The sequence below is a fragment of the Schistocerca piceifrons genome, chromosome 9 (assembly GCF_021461385.2).
Source record: "Schistocerca piceifrons isolate TAMUIC-IGC-003096 chromosome 9, iqSchPice1.1, whole genome shotgun sequence".
Classification (NCBI taxonomy): domain Eukaryota; kingdom Metazoa; phylum Arthropoda; class Insecta; order Orthoptera; family Acrididae; genus Schistocerca; species Schistocerca piceifrons.
Genome location: NC_060146.1, coordinates 23,004,025 through 23,015,574, shown reverse-complemented (window position 1 = coordinate 23,015,574; position 11,550 = coordinate 23,004,025). Strand labels below are relative to the sequence as shown.

The window sequence follows — 11,550 nt, the reverse complement described above, 5'->3', positions numbered from 1 at the left end:
GCAGATTCCAAGGGCGCCGGCGCTAATTTCTTGGATATTTTTTTACGAAAAGTTTCACCAGTAATACACAAATCTGTTCCTGTAAGTTACGGCTGCGGCTATGAAATATAAAAGTCATGGATTATGTTCACGATATCACTGTATTTATTCCAAATAGTCTTCCCCTGAATCAACAGACAGCTGATATTTGTTTTAAAAGTGTTTTCAAATAGTCACTGTAGCCCTTTCTTGGAGTTATATCTAGTACTGCAGCACAATTTCCTTGCATGTCGTTAACTGCGTGGTAATGCGCTCCTCTCGATGGCAGCTTCAATTTGGAGAACAATCAGAAACCGGCTAGGGCCAAATCCGATGAATACGGAGGGTGATCTAGGAGTTTGATTCGTTTTCTGGCCAAACACGCGCGCACAATCGTTGTTTTGTGGGCCGGGGCAATCTGGACTATGCTTCTAGGTATTCGGGTCAAAGTCAAACAGTTCTTGCCAACGAACACAAAACTTAGCACAAAACTTGATGTCTCACTGCTCTAGCGCATTTCCCGACGAGTGTCAGATATGTACTGTTATATTCGTGTCCATGACGTCTGCTATAGCGATGCTAACGCTTTGACATTCTGCACAGCTGTTGCTGAAACACGAGGATCGTAACGCTGCAGCTCCGAACGAGAGATGGTTCAAAAGGCTCTGAGCACTTAACATCTGAGGTCATCAGTCCCCTAGAACTTGTCGTTGTTGTGGTCTTCAGTCCTGAGACTGGTTTGATGCAGCTCTCCATGCTACCCTATCCTGTGCAAGTTTCTTCATCTCCCAGTACCTCCTGCAGCCTACATCCTTCTGAATCTGCTTAGTGTATTCATCTCTTGGTCTCCCTCTACGATTTTTACCCTCCAAGCTGCCCTCTAGTACCAAATTGGTGATTCCTTGACGCCTCAGAACATGTCCTACCAAACGATTCCTTCTTCTAGTTAAGTTGTGCCACAAACTCCTCTTCACCCCAATTCTATTCAATACCTCCTCATTAGTTATGTGATCTACCTATCTAATCTTCAGCATTATTCTGTAGCACCACATTTCGAAAGCTTCTATTCTCTTCTTGTCCAAACTATTTATCGTCCATGTTTCACTTCCATACATGGCTACACTCCATACAATTACTTTCAGAAACGACATCCTGACACTTAAATCTATACTCGATGTTGACAAATTTCTCTTTTTCAGAAACGATTTCCTTGCCACTGCCAGTCTACATTTTATATCCTCTCTACTTCGACCATCATCAGTTATTTTGCTCCCCAAATAGCAAACCTCGTCTATTTCTTTAAGTGTCTCATTTCCTAATCTAATTCCCTCAACATCACCCGATTTGATTCGACTACATTCCATTATCCTCGTTTTGCTTTTGTTGATGTTCATCTTATACCCTCCTTTCAAGATACTGTCCATTCCGTTCAACTGCTCTTTCAAGTCCTTTGCTGTCTCTGACAGAATTACAATGTCATCGGCAAACCTCAAAGTTTTTATTTCTTCTCCATGGATTTTAATACCTACTCCGAACTTTTCTTTTGTTTCCTTTATTGCTTGCTCAATATACAGATTGAATAGCATCGGGGAGAGGCTACAACCTGTCTCACTCCTTTCCCAACCACTGCTTCCCTTTCATGCCTCTCGACTTAATCATACAGTAAAGCTGCATGCCCTCGGGAAAAATTATGGCCGTAGTTTCCCCTTGCTTTCAGCCGTTCGCAGTACCAGCACAGCAAGGCCGTTTTGGTTAGGGTTACAGGGCCAGGTCAGTCAATCATCCAGACTGTTGCCCCTGCAACTACTGAAAAGGCTGCTGCCCCTCTTCAGGAACCACACGTTTGTCTGGCCTGTCAACAGATACCCCTCCGTTGTGGTTGCACCTACGGTACGGCTATCTGTATCACTGAGGCACGCAAGCCTCCCCACCAACGGCAAGGTCCATGGTTCATGGCGGGGGGGGGGGGGGGGGGGGCCCTAGAACTTAGAACTACTTAACCTAACCTAAGGACATCACTCACATCCATGCCCGAGGCAACCTGCGACCGTAGGAACAGCTCTGTTCCGTACTAGAACCACTCGGCCACAGTGGCTGGTCCAACGCGAGGACATTTCAGTTTGGAATTCCAAACAACCAGTCCTAATGGAACTTGGACAAGCGAAATAGCACTGTTGTCATAGTCTGAAGCGCCAAGGAAACCGCTATAGGCAAGCGTATTCAAATGCACAGATACGTAAACAGGCGGAATACAGCACTGCGATCGACAACGCCGATATAAGACATCAAGTGTCTGGCTCAGTTTTTGAATCGGTTACTGCTGCTACAATGGCAGCATCTCCGCAATAGCGATGAAGTGGGGATTTTCCCGTGCTACCATTTCAAGAGTGTACCGTGAATATCAGGAATCCGGTAAAACATCAAATCTCCGATATCGATGTGGCTGGGAAAAGATCTTGCAAGAAGGGGATCAACGACGACAGAAGAGAATCGTTCAACGTGACAGAAGTCCAATCCTTCCGCAAACTGCTGCAGATTTCAGTGCTCGGCCATCAGCAAGTGTCAGCGTGCGAACCATTCAACGAAACATCATCGATATGGGCTTTCTGAGTTGAAAGCCCACTCGTGTATCGTTGATGACTGCACGAGACAAAAGTTTCTTCACCTAGGCCTGTCAACAGCGACACTGGGCTGTTGATGACTGGAGACATGTTGCCTGGTCGGACGAGTCTCGTTTCAAACTGTATTGAGCGTATGGACGTGTACAGGTATGGTGACAACCTGATGAATCCATGGACCGTGCATGTCAGCAGGGGACTGTCAGGCTGCTGGAGGCTCTGTAATGGTGTGGGGAGCTAGCAGTTGGAGTGATACGGGACCCCTGATACGTCTCAGACCAAGAACGTCATAGAACAAAAATACGTCGGTCACTCTTGGCATGATATCTGGAGGAATATACACCATCCGCATTTACCAACAAAAGTGCGGTGATTGTGGTATTATTTTGTGAATAGGAAATTTCCTACGAACTCCAGACTACATTCCATTCATCTGGCTGATTCCCCTTTGTGTACCACTTGCAACCTGATCGACACAGATGAACATCAATTTGTCTGTGGAAATGCAAATAATATATGGTTGTCAGTCTGGAAAAAATTTGCAGCTATGCAGAGTGAACCGCAGTATTTGATAACGACAACGTGCTGGCAAATGGCTCTGAGCACTATGGGACTTAACATCTGTGGTCATCAGTCCCCTAGAACTTAGAACTACCTAAACCTAACTAACCTAAGGACATCACACACATCCATGCCCGAGGCAGGATTCGAACCTGCGACCGTAGCAGTCGCGCGGTTCCGGCCTGAGCGCCTAGAACCGCGAGACCACCGCGACCGGCAACAACGTGCCTTTTATACCAGGAAGAAGAATTAACCCCACCTCGAAGAAAAATGCCGTCAGCTGGTTGAAGGGACACGCGGTATTTTACCTGCTGTCCAGTAAAAGAAAGGAGCGAAGGAGATTTTTGAACGTACGTCTCCGACCAGCATCACAAGCTACTACTCATGAATAATTACTATGGTACATACTCCAACTTCCTCAGAATAACCGTCGTGTGAACTCCATTTTCGGTGATGCGATCCAGAATGTGAAGAAACGAGAGGCAATTTGGTTTTGAAAAACAAATACGTTCAAGTGACGAACATCACTATCTGGTTTAGGCTTTGATTTCTTCTAAAATGTCAAGGAACCAGTAATTAAGTTTAGTTTGTCTTATTACTTTTAAATGTCAGTTTTAAATTATGTACTACTGTGGAATGTTATGACCAATAAAGATCTTTTTTTTTTAAAAAAAAAAAAAGATAGGTGCCTGAAAGGTGACATGTACGTAAGCATCCTGTCTGACCACCTGCATCCATTCATGTTCACTGTGCTTTGCGAGTGACTTGGGCAATTCCAGCAGGTCAGTGCGACACCCCACACTACCAGAATTGCTACAGAGTGGCTCCAGGTAGACTCTCCTGAGTTTAAACACTTCCGCTGCCCACCAAACTCCCCAGACATGAACGTTATTGAGCATATCTGGGATGCCTTGCACGGCCCCGTGCTCTTACGGATTTGTGGACAGCCCTGCAGGATTCACTGCGTCAGTTTCCTCCAGCACTACTTTTGACATTAGTCGAGTGCATGCCACGTTTCTGCGTTCTCGCAGGGGCCCTGCACGGTATTAGGCAGTTGTAGCAGTTTCTTTGGCTCTTCAGCGTGCAATGCGAATAGAAGATCTCGGGTGCGATGGCGCTAATGTCGAGGATTTTGTTTGCGAAAAGGTTCTTCGGTAATCCACAGTGTGTCCCAGTTCCGTTGGGGCTGGAGCTATGAAAAATAAAAGTCACGGACTATGTTCACAAAATCACTGGATTTATTCAAAATAGTCTTCCACTGAATCGATGGACAGTTGGAATCGTTTTAAAAGTGTTTTCAAACCGTTACTGTAGTCTTTTTCTGGAATTGCATTTAGTACCGCAGCACAATTTCCTTGGATGTCTTTAACTGCGTTTTAACGGCGCCCTCTCATTTTCAACTTCAATTTGAAGAGTAACCAGAAGTGAGCTGGGGCCAGATCCGTGGAGTAAGGCGGCTGATCCACCACTGTGATGCGTTTGCTGGCCAAACACTCGCGCACGGTCTGCGCTGGGGCGAAGGGGAACATCCCTATAGGTATTTGGGTCTAATTCGACGAATTTTTGCCCACAAACACAAAAAGAACTTGACGATGACTCACTGCTCTGTCGCATTTCCCGACGACCGTCAGGTACGTACTGCTATACTCGCGTCCAGGACGCCTGATGCAGTGCTGCTAACGCTTTAACCTACTGTACAGCTGTTGTAACTTCAAGGATCGTAACGCTGCAACTCGCCACGTGAGAGAATTTCAGTTTGGAATTCCACACAACCAGTCTCCTAATGGAAATGGGACAAGCGTTACAGCACTGTACTCGTCTTTTAAGAGAGTTCGGATGCCATCCAAGAAATATGTCGTTCCTTTTTTTAAATAAAAGAAAAATAATCATTAGTTCAAATTTCATGTTGATAGAAGTATTAAGAGAACTAAACACAGAATAAAATTTCGTACCCCTCTGACCTTTATCATTTGCGGAAAATACCATATTGCAGTACCTGTGTTCTTCAGAACGGCCAAAGAAACAGGCTCTGCGGCCACTATTGCCGTTACGAGAAACATGACATTTATACGCAGCTACGTATACGGGCAATCATCAGCTGTACAACTGAAAGATGACAGTTGTGCCAGAGCGGGACTCGAACCCGCCAAGACCCAGAGAGCGACTTTCAATCAAAATCTCTCCCGCACAGGGATATACATAATGGATGTATGAGCGCAGGTTCTAGACAAATGGATGGCAACATATGTAACTTTGGGCGTGGTCGTCAAGTATTCTCAGATAACCTAAGGGCCATGTCCGGTGGACATTGGTCGATTTGGTTGTGGTGACAGACCGATCTCTTGAGCAGCCTGAAGTGTAGGTTGATGATCTGAGTTTGACTTTGCGAAGCCAACGAATATGAATGGCAAATAAAGGCTGTAGTAACACAAGGATCCACAGCGCAGTTTAATGTGCTTCGCGTCATATTTAATCGGTCGATTTCAACTGAACGCCAATCGTACCGATTTTAGTTACTCGTTACAAGTACTGTGACAGTAAAGGCCAATTCACACTGGCTGCCACAGAATGGCGCCGTCACGTCGCAGTGTATTCACATTGTGTCACGTCACGTCATCTCAACTTGCATGGTCGTACTCAACTGTTTTCCTTTTATAACGTGTACCAAAGAACAGTAACAAAGAACGAATAACAAAGATGTAGAATACCGATTGATATCAACTACGAAAACTATGACTTAACGAAAGCACGATGAAACGAGGTAACAAGAATGCGAGCATGGCTGTATATAGGAAGGAAATGAGCTTGCGGGTTATATGATCAACAATAGAAGATGACATCAGCCGTGAAAACTTTGTTCCGAGAAACCTTGACGGTGTCGTGCCGTGAGGTAACGTAACGTAACGTGACGTGACGTGACGGCCACTGCGAATTGGCTTTAAGTGATCGACAGAGCCGGAAATAAAATAAAAAAAAAAAGAAATTGACGTTTTGCGTGTTTGCGGACTACGAGTGCGAATGGACGTCGGGACCCATTGTCTCATACCGGACATTGGTTGGCAATTCAACGGTAGTGGATCCAGGAGTGAACTGTTACGCGATGTTCTCTGGGACTCGTTTATATCGCTTGTCTTAATTGTATTCCATCCTAAATACCCGGTAAAGAAGTTTACTCGTGGCAAGAGTTATCTACTGCTGAGCATACTCGTTTTGTTTAGTGAATGTTTTGGCGAGCAACTATTTTGATCTTTTTGTTCAACATAAATGTACACGAAATAGTAGTCTTTGTTTTCCTACTGTTTTTGTTTTTCTTCTGTGTCTTGATGTACCGATATTTCGTTATTACTTCTTAACATTAAGGCTTCTCTGCTTCTTATTGGACGTATAACTTTTGCTCATAATTTTTCTTTCTAATATTTTTTGTTTGCCTAACATGTTAATCAGTGCTAGGCATTCGCATGCACAGAGATATTCTAGTTTCACTGCCGTGTTGTAATATGCTTTGTTTCTCGAAATGTAATTTTAATTGTAAATATTCTTTCAATTAGTAAGCCAATAGGCTTCTTTCATTTAATGATTTCAGTATTTCTTTCAACGTTTTCAGCATCTTTTCTTCATACAGTGTCTTTGAGGAACAACAATTGCAGTTAAACTCATTATTGAACGACAAATCTTTGGTGTGCGAAAAATAGCGGCCCAATCGGATATCCTTGCTGCATTAGCGCCCTGCCCGTCGGGAACAGCATTTACTAGTCGTAACTAATGTGCCGCATTCTTCGTGTCAAGAAGTTTTCATCCCAGTTACAAACTCACCTTGATATTTCGGAGGCATTTAGGTACGCTAATACAATAGGTATATTCACAGCGCCCAATTAAAAGGCTTTCAAAGGTCAGGAAACAACTGAAGCATGGAGAGCGCCAGTAGGATTTCGCACGATCGCGGTTTTGTGGAATGCGCCGCGGATAACTCCGACAGATGAACAGCAATTAAATTTATCGGTAATTCTTCTGTAGATAGGAATTTCTTTTACCAGAATGCAGAGTCCTATTGCATCCCATCGATCGCCTCTGCACGAAGTCAGGTGGGGTGGGCGCTGCCGACAAAGACAGTATAGTCTCCTTGTTACATGGTGTTTTTGAGCAAAAACATTAAAAGAAGTTCGTTATCGTAACATGTCTCATTGACTAGTTTCTGACTAACTACAGAGATTATTAAATGTCTACATGTGCCGAAATAGCTCAGTTGGGAGAGCGTTAGACTGAAGATCTAAAGGTCCCTGGTTCGATCCCGGGTTTCGGCATACATTTTAATTCGAATTAATCATAGACAAAGATAAAGTAATTAACAAATAATGAATAATGTTACATAATATGCAGGGGTTATGTGCTGTGCTTCTACGTTACGTTTTTACAAGCACTACTCCACACATCATTTGAGAAAACAAAATACATGTCTAGCAACAACGTGGCGCCGAAATGTCTAAAAAACAGATACGAGAAAATCGAGAGAGTTTCTCAGTTCAGTTACTGTATTTGGAGGAAACTGCTCAGAAAAGTTGCGTGGGTGCGAAAATCGTAGTCACAAAAAGAAACAAAACAAACGAAGTTTCTGATGTAATACAACATACACTTTCGGTTACGACATAAAATTGCTTCTAATTATCCAAATATCTTCGAGGCTGGCATTTTACTTGTATTTCCTCTAATCATACGGTTCTTCACTATTTGTTTCCTTTTTATGCTTAAAATTACTGACATACAGTGGAAATGAGAACCACTTTTCTTTCGCAGTAACATCGCGTGCGATAGCTTCCGTACACTAATCTACGAATAGTGATTCTATAGGACACTGTTTATTAATTTTTTGACATTTCTTTGTGTAAATAAGACTTTTGATGCAAGTTACATCCAAAACGCGATATTTTAATTGGTACTGATTGATGAAAAAACGATGGAGATACATCGATAACTCTACTTTACCTTGACAAAAGCTGATTTCAGATTCATTTTCCCCTCCCGCCAAACGCCATCGTTCGGTACACTGTGCTGGCCTTTAAAACTGCAGCACCTGGAAGATTGGCAGAAAAGGAAATTTTGTTTATTGTTCGTGTACAATATAGCAGAAAGAACACATAATTAAATTTTATGTGATTAATGGGTATACAAAATGTGATGTGCAGAACACGCTGTCACGTGTGACAGCGACAACGGCTGTGACCCAGATGGATATGGAATCTAACTGGGATTGGATGAGAGAGATGCTGCTTCAGGCCTGTGCCAGTGTACATCAAACGTAATGGGGGGGGGGGGGGGGGCGAATGGTGGCAAGCCATGACCAGATGTTCCCTGTGGGTGGGTGTCACATCTGGAGAACGTGCTGGCCATGTTGACAGACGAACACAGCTGTATTGAGGTAGCCAGAACAGAAAAGAAAGACTACATGCGGTCTAGCAGTATCTTGCTGAAAGATAACATCACGGAAGCATCGAAGAACGGCACAATTAATGACCCTAAAACGCCAGAACTACAATATCTGCTATCCAGATTATCAGTTACGTGAATCACGGATGTTGTTCTTGCACGCTCGGTGGCAAACCCACATGCCAGGTGCTGGGCTTGCAGGAGGATGACGAATGCAATCTGGCAGTGTCCACTATCTCAGGCCCCCGCACACACACACACACATCAGTCCCGGTGCCGTACTCAGAACCAGGACTGGTTCAATAGACAACATGGGGCCACTCCAGAGGCCATTCTCATCGGGGGCATACTGTCAGTGGTCCTGTCTCTGCCGAAACGTCATGGGAGAGAAATCAGCTATGTAACCTTTCCTTTTATACAGAATGTAGGTGGCGTTACTCGTAAACATTTTTTACTGTTGCTCTGAAATACTGATAATTTGCTATCCAAGCATGTAGTATACTTCATGTCACTTTGGTATTGGTTACACGCCACCTCCACGATGTAATTTTAATGGCCTGTGGTGTACATAGCAACAACATTCAGTAGCAGAGCCGAGCAGACACACCTCTACACCGACAGGACGGTGTTGTAGAACCTGTTGAGGGTCTTTTAGCACCAATAAAACATGATTAGAAAGTTCACATTTGTCAGTTCGGATTTACAGTTCTGTGTCTTCTCGTCAGCTTCGGATGTTGCCTCATGCCAGTGACACAGTGGAAATTCGATGACTTGTGTCGTCGGCTCAGTTGACTGGCAAGGGCCACTGCTCCAGGATTTCGACTGAAATCTTTTGGTCTGGTGTCTGCAGTCTGCAGGTGAAGCTGAAGCTTGGGATTATACCCCCAAAGTGTGTTACAGTGTCACCAATCCTGCTCTAGAAGGTGGTGATGTACCATGCTATCGGAAGTCGTGAAGTCGACTTATCCTGATCCTGGTATGCTGAGGTGCCTGCAGCTATGACTAGGAATAGAGGCATCAGGGGGCCCTCCTACACACCAGTCACGTTGGTGTTAGTGCAATGATCAGTGTGAGATGTACTGGTGGTGGAAGACCCTCAGTTCCCCACCAGCAGTGGGTTGGCAGCGGCCAGTGCTAAGTCCAATGAAAGTTAGGTGGTTACTTAGAGGAACAGCATGTAGTGTCCATGAGAATTTCTGGAACATTTAACACATGGTTGTCACTACTGTGCAATAATCGTTGAATCGAGTGCTTCCATATGGATGTCATCGATCCTTATCGCCAACTGGATTCAGAAATGATGAACTGAGATGTTTATGGAGATAGGCGAAAGGCAATGATGTGACACTCTTCTTGTTTTGGCTGAATGTGGCCCGCTTATTTACCAGCGGTCAGCAGTCCTCGTTCTGCTGTGTTCACTTAATGATTTGTTACAGGCTCTTAACTGCCCACCGGCCGGTGTGGCCGTGCGGTTCTGGGCGCTTGAGTCTGGAACCGCGTGACCGCTACGGTCGCAGGTTCGAATCCTGCCTCGGGCATGGGTGTGTGTGATGTCCTTAGGTTAGTTAGGTTTAAGTAGTTCTAAGTTCTTACCACATAAGTTGTCCCATAGTGCTCAGAGCCATTTGAACCATTTTTTTTTCTTAACTGCCCTGTCAAGCCTCTGAAAGCTGTTATTGCATCTGAGGTAAGGCTTGTCGTTTCACGTAAGAAGAGATAATGAATATGTTGTGACTAGGCAAGACAGCCAAGTCACAATGAGAGGAAGCCGAAAGGCACGCGTTAAGCTCACGCAGATTGGCGTGGGGTCTGGAACAGTTAAAGGAATTAATAGTAGCAAATAAAGTACGTAGTTGATGTAATACTTAACTTTAATCCACAATTGTAGAACATCTCTTTTGACGGTACATGTTATAACCACAATATAAAATAATATCCAATGCTATGGCGCCTTGCTAAGTCGTAGCAAATGACGTAGCTGAAGGCTATGCTAACTACCATCTCGGCAAATGAGAGCGTAGTTGTCAGTGATCCATCTCTGGCAAAGTCGGTTGTCCAACTGGGGCGAGTGCTAGTAAGTCTCTCTAGACCTGCCGTGTGGCGGCGCTCGGTCTGCAATCACTGACAGTGGCGACACGCGGGTCCGACGTATACTAATGGACCGCGGCCGATTTAAAGGCTACCACCTAGCAAGTGTGATGTCTGGCGGTGACACCACAGAATACATCTCTCTCTCTCTCTCTCTCTCTCTCCCTCCCTCCTCGTTCACATTTTGCTCACATAGGGTATGGCACATATTTTGATACTCGTAAACTCACTCATCAAATCCTTCCAGTTGACCTAGAATCATAAAATTTGGTAAGTAGCAGGGTTTCACTCTACAGGTAAAGGAAGAAATCCTAAAATCGTTAATTTATAACTATTCACATTTCACATTTGTTGTGCGTTCTGCCTGTCTGCCCGGCTATTAAACTCCACTTCCTCAAAGATGGGTGGAGGTATCACGTTGAAATTTATATAAAATACTGAGGTCTACGCTCCGTTGTCAGCGTAAATATTTGAGTTTTTAAGTAAATGTAATTAAAAGATACGGCCATATAGGTCACATTTTTTGATAGTTGTAAACTCATTTGTCAGAATCTATAGCTGAACTACCTACACAGATGGTGGTTGTGATAGGAAAACCGAGACGTTACAGGACAGATTTCGGTCAGGCCACGGACTTTCCAGTCTTCGCTTTAACCTAGCCTCCACCTGAAGCAACACTTGGTTCAGGTCCGACGCTAAACCGCATGTCCCCTTTCGCTGGTTGGATACCTGGTGTCAGTTTGAGGAACACGCAAGTCACTGAAGCAGCGTCCAGTATAAGAGTAACACGAGGCCACTGAGCCATACGAAATTATTAGTATTATCTGTACACTTAAGTATGTAC

General features: G+C 44.3%; 1 non-coding gene across 1 annotated transcript; it reads left to right on the top strand.

Moving 5' to 3' along the window:
• The first annotated feature begins 7,425 nt into the window (after window positions 1–7,425).
• Trnaf-gaa lies at window positions 7,426–7,498 on the top strand. Its single transcript has one exon. It is a non-coding gene; the product is annotated as a tRNA-Phe (tRNA).
• Window positions 7,499–11,550: the final 4,052 nt, after the last annotated feature.